Below are 15,628 nucleotides of genomic sequence, written 5' to 3' on the forward strand. Positions count from 1 at the left end.
CAAATCAGTGATAATCTGTGGCTGTGCTGCCACAAAATATTTACTAAAATAGGGGACAACCAATCTTCCTTTTTCAAATGGTGCATATAACTTGTTAAGACTTATTCGTGCCCACTTACTCGTCCATATGAAATCCCTTACTACCTTTTCTAGTGACTTAAACCTTTATTTTGACATTACTAATGGGCTATTTTGCAAAACAAAGAGTACCTGTGGCAGTATCACCATGTTGCATAAAACTAGCCCGGCTGCCATCAATAAGTTCATTTTTTTCCATATGCCCATGTGTCTAATTTTGGTCAGTATAGGCTTGAAAAGTAAACCTTAACCGGGCTCTCTCCTATTTTTTCATTTCCATTTTTCACTCCCCACCTTAAAAAATCTTTTTATTTTTACATGTAAAGAGCTGTAGAGGGCTTGTTTTCTGCGTAACAAATTGTACTTCATAGTGATGGTATTAAATATTCCATGCCATGTACTGAGAAGCAGGAAAAAAATTCCAAATGCGGTGAAAATGGTGAAAAAAAAACGCATTTGCACCGCTTTCTTGTGGGCTTGGATTTTACGGCTTTCACAGTGTCCCCCAAATTACATGTTTACTTTATTCCTTGGGTTGGTACAATTACGTGGAAACAAAATTTGTATAGGTTTTATAATGTTTTCGTACATCTACAAAAAATTAAAACCTCCTTCAGGCGCTTATAACTTTTTTATAATTTGTTGTACGGAGCTATGGGTGGTGTTATTTTTTGCGACATTTGATAATATTTTCAATTATATCGTTTTTAGGACTGTATAACCTTTTAATCACTTTTTTTTGCGTTTTTCAAAATGGCAAAAAAGTGCCATTTTCGACTTTGGGCGCTATTTTCCGTTACAGAGTTAAATGCAATGAAAAATCGTTAGTATATTTTGATAGATCGGGCATTTTCGGATGAGTCGATACCTAATGTGTTTATTATTTTTACTGTTTATTTATATCAGTTCCAGGGAAAGGGGGCGTTTTGAATTTTTAGGTTGTTTTATTAGAATTTTTTTATTTTTCTTTATACTATTTTTTCAGACTCCCTAGGGTACTTTAACTGATCGATCCAATCATATACTGCCATACCACAGCTGATAGCACATTGTAATGAAGGGGTTAAAATGAGACTGTTTTCAGAAGACCCGATGCTGTCACGGAGAGCGACGATCCTAGGCAAGATGGAGGCAGCTTTGCCGGCAGCGATCACTGGGATAACACGGCGGGCGGTCATGAACCGGTTAAAGAGGACCTGTCACCCACAAATTTGGCACTAGGAGAAGCTTATTAAAGTGAGTGCTCATAGTGCTAAAACAAACGCAGCAGTGTTAGGGGCGGTGACACGCGACAGTCACCGCCGATCTATGGAGCGAGCGGGGTGGTCCGGGGAAGAGGCAGCGCCTCGGATCGCCCCTTCATGAATACGCCGGACAGCTTTGAGAGCGGTCCGGCGTTTCTATTGTACTCCACAGCGGTTTTAGATAGCGTTATCGGAAACCTCCCATAACGCTATTTTCGTAACACTGCTGCGTTTGTTTTAGCAAGCTCCTAGTGCCGAATTTATGTGCGACAGGTCCTCTTTAAAGTTTGTGCTTACAGATTTAAGGATATCTTCCAGCAGGATGAAGGATTGTAAACCAAGCACACTGACATACTGGTGTGTGCCCCCTCTGGCAGGATCTGCTCTGCTTTTACCTTCATACACCCTTACTTTTAAGAATAGAAGGCTTAAAAAATTATGCAAATGAACCCAAAGAGCTCCAGGTTCCGTTAACACCTATGGAGCCTGGAGCCCCTCAGACTAATTTGCATAATGTTTAAATCCCCCCCCCCCAAAAAAAAAAACAAAAAACGGGTACAAGAAGGTGAAAGAAGAGCATATACACGTCCAATTTTATGTAGTTTTGGCATACTGAATAAGGCATATAAAAGTTATAGTCACACAGAGCAGATCTGTTGTAGTCATGCATGAGCCTTCAAAAATCAGTAGTAGCAACCTCATCCATATTATTTTAATTTATATATAGTGTTTTTTAGGAGGTGCCTTTTGGTTTTTACTGTAGGCATGCAGGTTTGGAAACTTATGTTGACATCTATACCTGGATACATTTGAACTACAGTGCACTCAGACATTCATGCCAGAAATAAAGGTGAATATCACCTGCATAATGTCCAAGCAAGTTAAGATATGGCAAGTAAGCAACAGGTAAAACATCCCCAATACACAGAATAAGACTATGGTTATAGAAGGCTATCAGGTTATATCCACCTATGCCACCCAATATCTTTTTTTTTTCCTTCTGTGCCAAAATTTTAATTTAGAGATATTCAAAGGCTCCAAATCCACAGCAATTACAACACCCTCTGTAACTCTTCCACAGCCAAGCACCTTCTCTCATCCCCCCTCCACCAGCTACATCACTCCTGGGTCCAGTGAGCTTGAGTTGAATTTGTATGCAAGTTAGAACTGATATATTTTATAATTGTAGCTCGAGACAAAATATTTTTTTCTTTACAGTGACGATTTTGAACATTTTCAACATTTTTTGCTGTAATGGGAACAAGGATTATCAATAAAACTTCATTACAGACACTTTACAGCTGATCATTGCAGCCTTGGACCAAAGTAAAGCATCCAGAGGGCTTCACCAGAAGACATGGTGGGCAGAGACATGGCCGGCGCCAGCACCCGGCTTACCTGGGCACGTGCTGGGGCCCCAGAGGTTCCACAGCACACATTGGCAACATAAGAAAACTCAATTACATTGCCATAATTGTCGCCGATGTAATTGAGAGAAGCCCCTCACTCACAGTGTGGCGCGGGTAACAGGGGGGCAGTGCCACAAGCAGACCCCCACAGAACATAATAGCATCTGCGTGGCCGATGTATTTCTGTTGCAGAGCGTCTACTACAGTGCAGGACACTGGCTGACGTGAGGACTTAACAACGCCAGCGTACCTCCTGCTCTCACTCTGAAGATGTAGCAGTGTGAGATGCGTGCACTTTGAGGTAAGTTAGCATTTATTAACCTTGGGGGTATATTAAATAATGGAGCCTGGCTGGGGAGTGTATATTTATAAATGGAGCCTGGAGGGCTGCATATCAATATTGATATCTTTCGGTTTTGCGTTTTTAATGCCACCACATGAGTTCACTGCTAAGGGGCCCAGTGAGCCACTGTCACCCAGGGGCCTACTGAAACCTGGAGCTGGCCCTGGGCAGAGAGGTCTTAAAGTAAGGGACCGCCTGTATGAGGATTAGGGACCCAGAGTCCTTATGACTAGTTCTTATAACACATTAATAAATCACAACCTACTACACTACATACCCAATTTCCATTGCAAGGATCCATAATATGACACCCATAGATAAATATCAGGCCAAGGTTTACATTCATACAAAATATGCAGATAAAAATTGTATTCATCTAATAACAATCACATGTACCCCTTACTCCTTTTAAATCATGCTATCATTTCTGTTATGTCTGAAAAGTCATGTTACAGGTTTCATCATCTTGTAATACACTTCAAAAGTACATTGGCCCATTATCCACTTTAATTGATGTTTTTGCTATCATCATTTTCTCAACATTACAGATTGAATATAAAGTTGTTCAGAAGTCTGTGTAATGTAAATGGCTTAAAAGGATCTGAAATGTGTCCGACTGCCAGGCTTACAGTACAGCATAGGTCATCAGTAATTTATTTCCATTCCGGCAACAGCTATGAACTAATTATAAAACCATCACATACATTTAATATGATATCATAACACAATTTGGGTAGAAGACCTATAATTTGAGTCACTTTGTTAATGGGCTTTTGAGAGAACACTAATCTACATGCCCACATTTTTCAGCTGTCACATCCTATGTTCTGTGTGACTACAGTGCCATAGAAAAGAGAACTTACAATGGCTGTTACTTTCATTGACAGGCCCAGGTGCATAGCTGCAAATTATTGGCAGAGTCAAGCAGGTTCCCTTCCTTCAATTCATTTGACTGGAAGCCTAAAAACTGCATGCAGCAAGACTGATTCTGATTTTATACAGGCAGTCCCAGGGTTACATACAAGATAGGGTCTGGAGGTTTGTTCTTAAGTTGAATTTGTATGTAAGTCGAAACTGTATATTTTATAATGGAAGTTCTAGACAATTTTTTTTCTTTTGCCCCAGTGACAATTGGAGTTTCAAAATTTTTGGTGTAATTGGACCAAGAATTATCAATAAAGCTTCATTACAGACACCTTACAGCTGATCATTGCAGTCTGGGACTAAAGTAAAGCATCCAGAGAGCTTCACCAGAGGTCACAGTGGGCAGAGGGGTCCGTCTGTAACTATGGGTTGTCTGTAAGTCGGGTGTCCTTAAGTAGGGGACCGCCTGTACAAGGTTGGATTCACACTAGTGAGCATGTTGTATATCTGTTCTCCTGCTTTCTGTCCGCATTACGTCCAGGGTCCATCCGTTGTTGAGAATTTTTTTCACGGACGGGGGGAAAAAAAAAAAAAAATCCCTTTACAGCACAGGTCCATGATAATCTTAAAGGACACCAACCATCAAAATCAAGGGACACTTACCATATATACCCGAGTATAAGCAGAGTTTTTCCACACAATTTTTGGGCTGAATATTCCCCATTAGGCTTATACTCGTGTATATAAAAAATAAAATGAGTACTCACCATTCGGAAGTCCTGGGAAGCGCCTCTTCTTTCTTCAAGTGCGCTGGCACGGCAACTAACAGCTGGCATAGAACTGTGATGTCAGCATCAGCTTAAATTCGAGTCAATAGGTTTTCCCAGTTTTTGGTGGCAAAATTAGGTGCCTTTGCTTATACTCTAATGTATAGGGTAATCATATTTATACATCTTCTATTTTTTATCTGTTACACATGATGTGGGCCAGATCCTAGGATCTCGACATTGCGCCTGTGGAATCCCAGTTTGTCCCATCTGACTATCCGTACTGAAGGTGACATCACCAGTACCTCTGTTCAAACAGATTCAGTGGAGCTGCCGGCCGGGACTCTGTAAACTAATCTGTCACCGCGTGGACTACAAGAAGCAGGAGCGCTAAATAGCGCGAACCATTACCCACAACAGGAGTTGCATCGCTGTCTCTAGTGGTCCACTCACAGGGGTTGACCAAATAGGAACACGTTTGGACATCGGTCTTGTGAAAAGAAAGTGCTGCCCGATACAGGTTAGTACATTACACGAACGAACATTTAGACCACGATAGCATAAGGTTCTTTGCATCCAGGTTTCCACGCTATATCCTCAGTCAGCGCAGATACACAGCAACGTTTTTCAGATCCTACGATATGCCTACTAGACATTAATGAAATGGAGTAGGTGGACAAGGTGACTAAGCAATGCATATTAAAACTATTATACCTGGTCCATAAGGCTATAGCGGGCAGGTGGATCCAAAAAGGAATTTGTAGAAAAGGTCAATAACATGATTAGACTGGGGTGTGTATTTAAAACAGAAATGCCCAAAAAAAGTTTGAAAAATTGTGGGGTAGATGGATGGATACGCCAGGCCAACCGAGTAGGGTACTTCTAGATCTGCGTGGAGGTCTTAGCTATCATCTGTCGACTTCCGGCCAGTGAATGGTGACCCTTGTGTTCTAGGAAAAGGCAGAATTGATAGATATATATGTATGTGTCTTTTCCCAAGAACTGTCACTCTTATGTTAAAATTCTGGACCAAACTGTACATATGCATTTATATCCTGCCATGTCGCTCTACCTGCACAGTTAGGGTGAGGGAAGGGAAGTTATGTCTATTTTATGTACCTTGGAATGAATGTGTTTTTTTGTCTTGTGTCCACGAGATTTTAAAAGATTAAAAAAAACACTGTAATAAAAATTTTTTAACAGAAAAAAAAAGGACTGCCAGGAATCCCCAGCTATAATTGCTGGAAATAAAGAACATTTTTTTTTAGCGACTCCCAACTTTTGCACATAAAAGACCAGCTTGTAGCTTGAATAATACAACATTATTCATATGTTTGTCTCTCATTTGAATTGTGCTGTAGGACAACAGGATATCTAGTCATAAGCATACATTTTTACAGAGTCTGAGATTCAGATATAATATGGAATAATATAACCGTTTCTCCTTTGAATAATCTCAAAATAGCTCATTTTTCACAACTAAAAGCAATACAAAGTCCAATAATGTGCATTTATAGGATAAATGCACCTGCACTGTACATAACAAAAGTTTTCCTTGCAAGCTTCTCGAATGTTGTGCCAGCATACAAGGCTTATTGAGATAGAGGACAGCTGTGCGTGCTCTTGCTGAGAGCAGCTTTTGTAACCCAACACATTATCCCAGCAAGTAAAATGGCTGCTTTGTGCATACAAATATATATCAGTAACAAAATGTAAAAGGCAAAATGGACTCTAGTTCAGCTCTATTGAGAAGTATTGATAACCTTAATGGGAATAAGATGTTATCCATAAATTTATACAGTATATTTTGTACAGTATCTGTAGGAAACGCATATATGTACACACACTGGAGATCAAAACTAGAGAACAACACAATTTCTTAAAGAGGACCTGTCACCCATAAAAAGTAAGCAGCTCCTAGGGTTACAACAGATGTAGCAGTGTTACACTGCTAGCGTTATCGGAAACCTGCCAGCGGCAAAGGCTGCCAGCGGCATCAAAAAGATGGTGGCGCATGGGCGCCGTCATCTTGCTGACATTCGTCGCTCCATGTCGTGATCATCTTCAGAAGACCCGAGGCCATCTCGTTTTAACCATTTCATTACAATATGCGATATGCACATTGTAATGAATGAGTTGGAAAATCCCCATATACTACCATACGTAGTATGGCAGTATATGATAGGATCAAACAAACAACCCAAGGTTAATGTACCCTAGTAGGTCTGAAGAATAGTAAAAGTAATTATTAAAAAAAAAAAAAAAAAAAAAAAAAATTTAAAATCACCCCCATTTCCCTAGAACTGATATAGATATAAATAAACAGTAAAAATCATAAACATATTAGGTATCGCCACGTCTGAAAATGCCTCATCAAAATATAATAATAACGTTTTTTCATTGTGTTTAACCCTGTAACGGCTGAAGTTGAAAATGGCACTTTTTTGGCATTTTTTAAAAAATATAAAAAATTCTATAAAAAGTGATCAAAAGGCTGTACAGTCCGAAATATGGTAGCATTGAAAACATCATCAAAAGTCGCAAAAAAAAAAATTGAAACAATCCACAGCTCCATTCACCAAAGTATAAAAAAGCCATTAGCTGCAGATGATAGCAAAATCCCCTCCAAAAAAAATTTGTACAGGAGGTTTTCATTTTGTAAAAATTTAAAACACAAAAAGCTCTGCTACATCCCATTCCCGGTATGTAATTGGATGACCTGATGCATGTGATTAATTACATGCTTATGACATCACTGCAGGTCCTGGATCACGAGTGTGCATATGCTAGTAACCCCATCCAACAACACCCACCCTCCTCTCCTCCGTCTAACTATGGATTCACAAGGCAACCAACGAGAGGCAGTGAGAGAGATAAGGTAACTGCTAGTTTCTAGCCTTTTAGCTGACAAATGGCTGCAAATTAGAGAATTGCTTATTTTGCCTTAGTGCTGAGTAGGCAAAAGATTTTATACTTTACAACTGTACTCTGGGCGTCAGAGGCACCCGGAGATCCTAGGGAGAAGAAAGATGCGGTTCCTTACCACTCCGCTCTTCTCTACTCATTACAGCATCGTGCTGAATAAATGCAATGCATAGAGGAGTGGAGCCGGCCCAGTCACAGGTGGTCATTTCCCCTTGTGACTTGCTAAGGAGCTAAGGTAAGGGGTTAAAATGATCTTTATTGTGTTATCACTATGGGACTGAAATGTGAGAATTATCTTCCTTGGGAAAACTCCTTTAAACGGCGTGTTACGAAAATTTACTAAAAATACCTGGTCTCTATAACCTTTTCAGGCCACGTCACTAAGGGGTTAAAGAGGTCTGCATACTTTTGGTACCAACTGTAGACTTTTCCTGACCCGAGTAATGTCACCACATAAAGAATGAAGGGCCCCGGAATATTCAAGGTTACATGAATATTACCAAACACTATCTGCCACAGGTCAACCTTTCTCTGACCTTCAGAGAAACAATGAAGTAAGACTTCCTTGCTAGATCAATATATAACAATAACACTTTTATAGATGGTCTCGGAGCGCCATAACCTGGTGCAGCAGTGGAACAATGGGCCTCCAGAGACTATGCCAAGGCTCTGTTTTTAAATGCAAGAATGAGAGGTGAATTATTCATTGATCTGGGTTCAATATTGAGAGCTCTATAGCAGGACTTGTCGGAGATGATTTAGGTTTTGCAGAAGAAAATAATCCCAGGTGATAAAAGACTGTAAAATAGGACAGTGATCAAAAGATGTATATGTATCTAGTACCGCCATACACATTTATATAGCTTCCGTTAAAACAAAGACTTGTACGGCCAAGGCAATAGTCAGTTCTGTATGCAGCTTTTAATCTTTACAGTCTGCAATGACATACCCCTCCTTGCTATATAATATATCAAGATGCTAAAGGACACCTATGCTCCCCTCTGCATAACCCTTCGTTGTTTTACCATGGATACTACCTGAGCTATTACTCAGATTTCCTTTACCTGGAGAACCTGGTAGTGAGTCAGCAACTCTCTGGCAGTCAGCATGTGAATCACCGTGCACAGAACTTTCATCCAATGAAGACATCAGATACAAAAAAGGAAAGGACTCCCAGCTCAGACCAGAACACATACAGTGTATACATTATAGTGAACACAAATAAATGGAATTAATGGTGTTATGCATATGAAATATCGTATATACTGTATAGGAGTTCTTCAGCACAATATTTGTGCTGAAAATTCCCCACTTGGATTATACTCGGGAATATATAAAAATAAACGTAGTACTCACTATTTCGGTGCTCCGGGCAGCTCCTCTTCTCTCTTCATGTGTGCCGGCTTCAGGTCAACGACAGGTCCGTGCTGCAGACATTATAGTTTGTGTACCGGCCAGGCTGTGTGCATGGACCTATTGCTGACCTGGAGCACATGAAGAAAGAAGAGGAGCTGCCCGGAGCGTTGGAATGGTGAGTACTCAATTTTATGTATTTATATACCCATATCTTTCTTCATCTTTGTGCTGGTCATACTGGGGGCTGGCTATATACTACAGGGGGCTGGCTGGCTATATACTGGGGAGGCTCTGACCAATGCATTTCCCACCCTAGGCTTATACTTGACACAGGAGTATTGTAGCTACATAACTTAACCTATTGTGACATGAAATTGAGAATTAGTAGCTACCATTAGTTTAGTTTCCATGAGTAGCCCATGATGGCCAAGCTGAAGGAGGAAGAGAGGTTTAAAGGTCCCTCCGCACTTCCTCCCGCTGGGGACTCCTGAATAACAACAACGGGAATAGGTGAAACACCATTTCATTTAGTATATCAACAGTCACACACCAAATACAAAAGGGAGGAAATGTATAGGCTGTCATTGGGGACTAATGGAAACAGAATCTCTGGTAAGTACTAGTCCTCAATTTCTACTGCGTCCCCCATGACGGTCCACCTGGAGATTTAACAAATGAAATGGCATGATTTTAGGAAGGGATGAAGAAAGCCTGAATAATTTTTTGGATGAGGATGACTAGGTAGCTGCTTTGCAAATCTGGTCGAGTGCTGCCCCTCCTTTGTCCAGCCAGGAGGTTGATATGGAACGGGTCGAATGAGCCTCAAGGTTAGAGTGGATTGGTCTCTGTTCAGTGTGTAGCATTTGGATATGGCATTTTTTTGCCATCTGGCAATAGTTGCTTTTGACACCTTCCACCACTTATTCTTTCCCAGAAATTGAATAAGAAGTTTATGCTCTTTTCGATTCAGTGACCTGCAGATATTTTAGAACCACCTCGATCGAGGTCTAGATGAAAGAGTGATTTCAGGATGCCTGTGAAAGTTGGATGCCACCTTGAGAATAAAACTAGGATAAAAAGTTTGCATTACTTAAAGGGGTATTCTCGTCTGGGCACTCACATTCAGTTTCATTAATCTACCATATGTAAACATTTCTTCAATTAGATGTTATTCAAAAAAATGTTCCTGTGTGAAGATAATTCCTAATAAATGTAGCCATGTTGTCCCTAAGAAATGAGATTGCTTCCTTGGATACAGCCACCTCTGCTGGAGTGAGTGCACAAAGAAACAAAAGGTTATTGTATATAAAATGTCCGGGAGTTACTACATGTCGCACAGCCTGTGATAATGATCACTTGAACCAGGTGGTCCAGCAGGACTTTATAGCTCAAGACTGGCCACTGCTGCCAGAGTGTGACGTGGTCGTATCAGAGGAAGCTATCTGGTTTCTAGGGGACAACATGACTACATTTATGAAAAATTATCTTCCCACAGTAACATTTTTTTTATTAACATCCAATTGAAGAAATGTTTACATAAGGCAAATGAATTTAATTAAATGTAAATGCCCAGATGGGAATACCCCTATAATCTTCTAGAATCCTTATATAGGGTTCCTTCAAATCACTGGCTGCAGTTCTCCCAGTCTAGAACCAGAGAAAGATCCCAATTCAGAACATGTTTTAGGATCAGGGGTCTGATCCTCGTGCCTGCAGTAATAAATACTTTGACCACCTACAGTGCCTTACAAAAGTATCTCCCCCCCTTAAGTTGTTCTACATTTTATCACATTTTAGGCTACAATTACATAAATTGTAATTTTTTGGTAAAGAATCAACAACAAGTGGGACACAATTGTGAAGTGGAATGAAATTTATTGGATATTTTAAACTTCTGTAAAAAACAAACTGAAAAGTGAGGAGTGCAATATTTTTCGACCTATCACAACAGGCAGGTCTGTGATACTGTTGTGGAAAAGTTTAAAAGTCTGATTTGGATACAAAAAGATTTCACAAACTTTAAACATCCCAAGGAGAACTGTACAAGCGATCATATTGAAACAGAAGGAGTATCAGACCTCTGCAAATCTACCAAGACAGAGCCTTCCCTTTAAAAAATGTAATCTCAAATAAGGAGAAGACTGATCAGAGATGCAGCCAAGAGGCCCATGATCTGGATGAACTGCAGACATCTACAGCTGAGGTCTTTCCATAGGACAACAGTCATACACTGCACAAATCTGACCTTTATGGAAGTGTGACAAGAAGAAAGACATTTCTCAAAGATATCCATAAAAAGTCTTGTTTAAAGTTTGCCACAAGCAACCTGGGAGACGCACCAAACATGTGCTCTGGTCTAACTTTTTGGCCACAATGCCGAAAGATATGTTTGGCGTAAAAGGAACACAGTTCATCACCCTGAACACACCATTCCCTCTGTCAAACATGGTGGTTTGGGCCTGCTTTTCTTCAGCAGGTTTGCAGACCTGAAATTTAAGCTATAGAAAGGCCAGCACCATGTAATATTTAGCTCAGCCTATACTGCTCGTTTTAAATCAATACAGCAAATAAGAAACAAGAAAAAAAAAATGTATGGGCAAACTACTATAGAAAGTACATTTTATTAAAATATACAGCAATACAATACAACTAAAAACAATTAAAAAGGGGAATCACAGTTTTAACACCCCATCCAAGTATCAAAACCAACATGGAGACAATGCTCGTCTCACTGTTGATCATACCAAACACCCACCCCCCTCAATAAATTAGCATTATTCTTACCATGACAATTAGAGCATATTTCCAATGTAAACTGTTCAATACAGAGTATATAAAGAATACACTGTGTAACAAATTGTGATCCAGACCTGAATCCAATTGAGAATCTGTGAAATAAGCTGAAAACTGCTGTTCACAAACGCTCTCCATCCAACCTCACTGAGCTTGTTGTTTTCCAAGGAAGAATGGGCAAGAATCTCAGTCTCTCGATGTGCAAACTGATAGAGACATACCCAAAGCAACTTGAAGCTGTAATCGCAGCAAGAGGTGGTGCTACAAAGTATTAACTTAAAGGGGTATTCTTGTCTGGGCACTCAAATTTAGTTTCAGTAAGCTGCAATATATATTACACACAAACATTCATCTATGTGAAGATATTTTCTCGTAAATGTAGTCATATGGTCCCCTTAGAAACAATACTGTGTCATTTGATACGGCCACCTCTGCTGGGGTGATCGCACAAAGAGTTTTTTGTATATGAAATGTCTGGGAGTTACTGTGGTCCCAGAGCCGTCCTAATGATTGCTGAAGCCAAGCCGTCGGACAGGACTTAAAAGCGCATGTCTGGCCACTGCTGCCAAAATGTGAGGTGGCCGTATCCGAGAAAGCCATCTTGTTTCTAAGGGAAAACATGGCTACTTTTATGAGAAATTATCTTCACACAAACATTTTTTTAATAACATCCAATGGAAGAAATGTTTGGCAAATTAATTAATTTAAATGTGAATGCCCAGATGGGAAAACCCCTTTTAACCTAATATTTTACAGGTTTTGGAGTTCCTGCATTCTGGTATGGACATGGGCCTAACAAAAAGTACCTTGAAGGTCCAGGTATCTGCATCCTTGATCATCTTTCACAGCGCCTTGTGAAAGTATTCAACCCCCTTGAACTTTTCTACCTTTTGCCACATTTCAGGCTTCAAACAGAAAGATATAAAACTGTAATTTTTTGGTGAAGAATCAACAAGTGGGACACAATTGTGAGGTGGAACGAAATTTATTAGATATTTTAAACTTTTATAAAAAATAAACTGAAAAGTGGGACATGCAAATTATTTGAGAGGTTTATCATTACAGAAGGAAACAAATGTCTACCAAATTTTATGGTAAATAGCAAAAGTGACTTCTTGCCTTTAAAGTCTTAATCACTTTTAAGGAAAGGCTTTTCGATTTCAGGAATTCATCCATCCAGGATGGCATCAAAGTTATGTGCCAAAGACAAATTCCCCTGAGAAGGAGACTCACAATTTCAAGCAGATGTCTCCTCTCCGCTGTACAACTTGAAGTATTTGTTAGGGCTCCTTTTGCTGAAAACCTAATGGATTCTGCAGAAGCGTCCACAAAAAAAAGCAGTGGATGTTTTAGGAAGAGGTGTATTTTCTAGAATGTTTTCCCTTGGAGAGAATTAAATTTTCTGTCTATTGGGTTAAAGAGCTGGGCCTGATCTTCAAAGGGGAGGTCCATCTTCTTTACAATTATGGTGTCCTACCTTAGGACAGGAGTCCCATATTTTGAATTGTTCAGCATCAAACAGTAAACACTTCCTAAAGTTTTTGGAGACGGAAATCTTTTTGGGGTTGAGTCAATTATCTGAAATCAATTCCTTCAAGGTGGCATTAACTGCAAACACATGCTTAAACTTTAAACCCCCAAACAATTTGTCTTAAAAAGACATGATGGGATAACTTGTTCAATAGGTTCAAAGGCTGCTTTCAGCTTATCCAGCTTCTCAAAAGGAAACAAGTATTTTGTATAAGAATCTTGAGTAGATTCATGAGGCATCTCTTGTCCATTAGGGTGTTTGAAGGAAATGGAGGGCGATTCAGATACCACATCAGAGCCTGTGATGGCTTCAATGTGTGATTTTAACATGGAGGAGTCCGATACATTTATACTACCCTTAGAGGAGAAATATACATGAACTGTATATCCGTATACTACCTCCAGCACCAACATACAGACACCAGATGGTGGAGAGGGGTTATGTTTGCCTCATCCGCCATAATCACTGTCGGGAAGAAAGGTAGCACATTGCACAGCCACCATGAGAATCAAAGACCTCAGGTCAACAAGATTTAAAAAACTGAATGGCGAGCCTATCCCCCTGCAGTCGACCAGAAGTCTTTCTACAGGGACTCGAGCAACATAATAAGTTGAAGAGATGCAAGAACGAGCCCAGGGAAGACAACTAGCCCCGACCAAGGACTGCACCCAGCCAGACTTAGCTTCCGGTAGGCCCTGTGACCATCCCAACCACTCCAGCACCTGGAGAAGAGAAGACCTCTCTTGACATGGCCAGTGCAGGGAGAGAAAGAAAAACACTAACAGGAAGATGCAGGGAGGGACCTTTTAACCTCTCTTCTTTCTGTCCTACAGAGGTCATGGAAGATGCAATGAAAATATAAAATGCCTGTTTTATCACCAGTAAATTATCTACATTGATCAGTCCTTATGATAAAATACATTTTTACCATGTGCATAGCAACACATTAAGTGGCACATATGATGGATGCATGACAGCTACAGACAGGAATGAATCTGGTAATGGAGTCATAACCCAAGGTATCAGCACTACTAGCTATACTACATCACAGGATAGTTCATTCATTACTTTACAAAATGTATAGAATACTGACCTCCTAGATCCCCATTATAGAGTGTAGTAATATCTGATATATAAAAAGACTGAGCCAAGAACCCTGATTAGTCTTAAAAGCTACATTTTCAGATATATTTAACTCCATCATTGCTGAAGGTATTTTATATACAAAACACACCCACTTGCCATTTACATGGCTTGATTATGATCGAGTCAGACCCATTGTTAAGAGTGGACATGACATACGATAAGGTGACACTTTGCTATGTGGTAGTCATCCCCAGATGCCTCTGACAGGTAAGGCTGCACATGTCCTGCGGAGACGGGTGTATCGGCAGATCATCTCCTGCAGGGGATTACACATATAATACTCTTCTAATCTCCCTCTCACTGACATGATCCGTGATGGATGAGCTCAGGCTCGTAGCTAACCACTGACCCCGACAACAGTATATGATGCTGTCAGAGCCTATGTAAACAATTCATCCAGAGGATGCATGCGGGTCTACAGTACTCTAAGCACCAGATGTCATCTCTCAGGTGATCGCTGCGATGATGACTATGTGACAGGTTACATGTCCTGCTCCAGCCCAGCAATGTGTGCGGAGGTCCCTCCAGCAGCACAAGGGTTACACCACTGCAGCGCCACTCCACATACCTCACCACTACTGCCGGGGTAGAGGCACACGCAGTATTCCCATTTAGGTTGTGCTGCCAGGGAATGAAGGGGTTAAACTCGCTCTTACCTGGAGCCGTCACATCAGCCCAACTGCAGCCGCACCTGCTGCCTCGGTGTCTCCTCAGCCATCTAAGCCGAGTCCCCGCCCACCCCCGAGTAAGAGGCGGCCAACGGAGCATGTGACCAGCCCCCTCTGTGGGCGGAGCCACGCCTCAGGAGAAGCGCGGGGAATAGAGAAACTTCTTCATCGTAATCTTTGTCTTTATTCTAGGCTTTGTACAACACTGAAACATACAATGAGCGGGAGGGATCAAAATATATCATCGTGCATCTATTGGTATCTAGCTAATATAACATTGTATCAAGTTACTTCTAGGTCCACAGTGAATGAAGGGGTAACAGAGGAGCACCATCATAAGATAATAATACCATAGCCCACAATTGGGAGGAGAACAGGTAATGTATAGTACATGCTGCTCTAGGTATAACCATCCTAGATACAGCTGATGCACATCACTAATAGGAGGAGGCAGAGGAAATACACGGCTGCTGCTCACACTACTCTGCAGAAGGAGGAAGGAAA

The 15,628-nt window shown here is 40.6% G+C and overlaps 1 protein-coding gene across 1 annotated transcript in view; it reads right to left on the minus strand.

Annotated features, from left to right (window-relative positions):
- Positions 1-15,238, minus strand: part of RASL10B (RAS like family 10 member B) — a 71,800-nt gene extending 56,562 nt beyond the window's left edge. Inside the window, exon 1 of the mRNA XM_072136384.1 lies at positions 15,113-15,238. The gene's annotated coding sequence lies outside the window, so the exon portion shown is untranslated. The remainder of the gene's footprint in view (positions 1-15,112) is intronic.
- Between the last annotated feature and the right edge of the window lie 390 nt (positions 15,239-15,628).

The sequence above is a fragment of the Engystomops pustulosus genome, chromosome 2 (assembly GCF_040894005.1).
Source record: "Engystomops pustulosus chromosome 2, aEngPut4.maternal, whole genome shotgun sequence".
In the NCBI taxonomy this organism is placed as follows: Eukaryota; Metazoa; Chordata; class Amphibia; order Anura; family Leptodactylidae; genus Engystomops; species Engystomops pustulosus.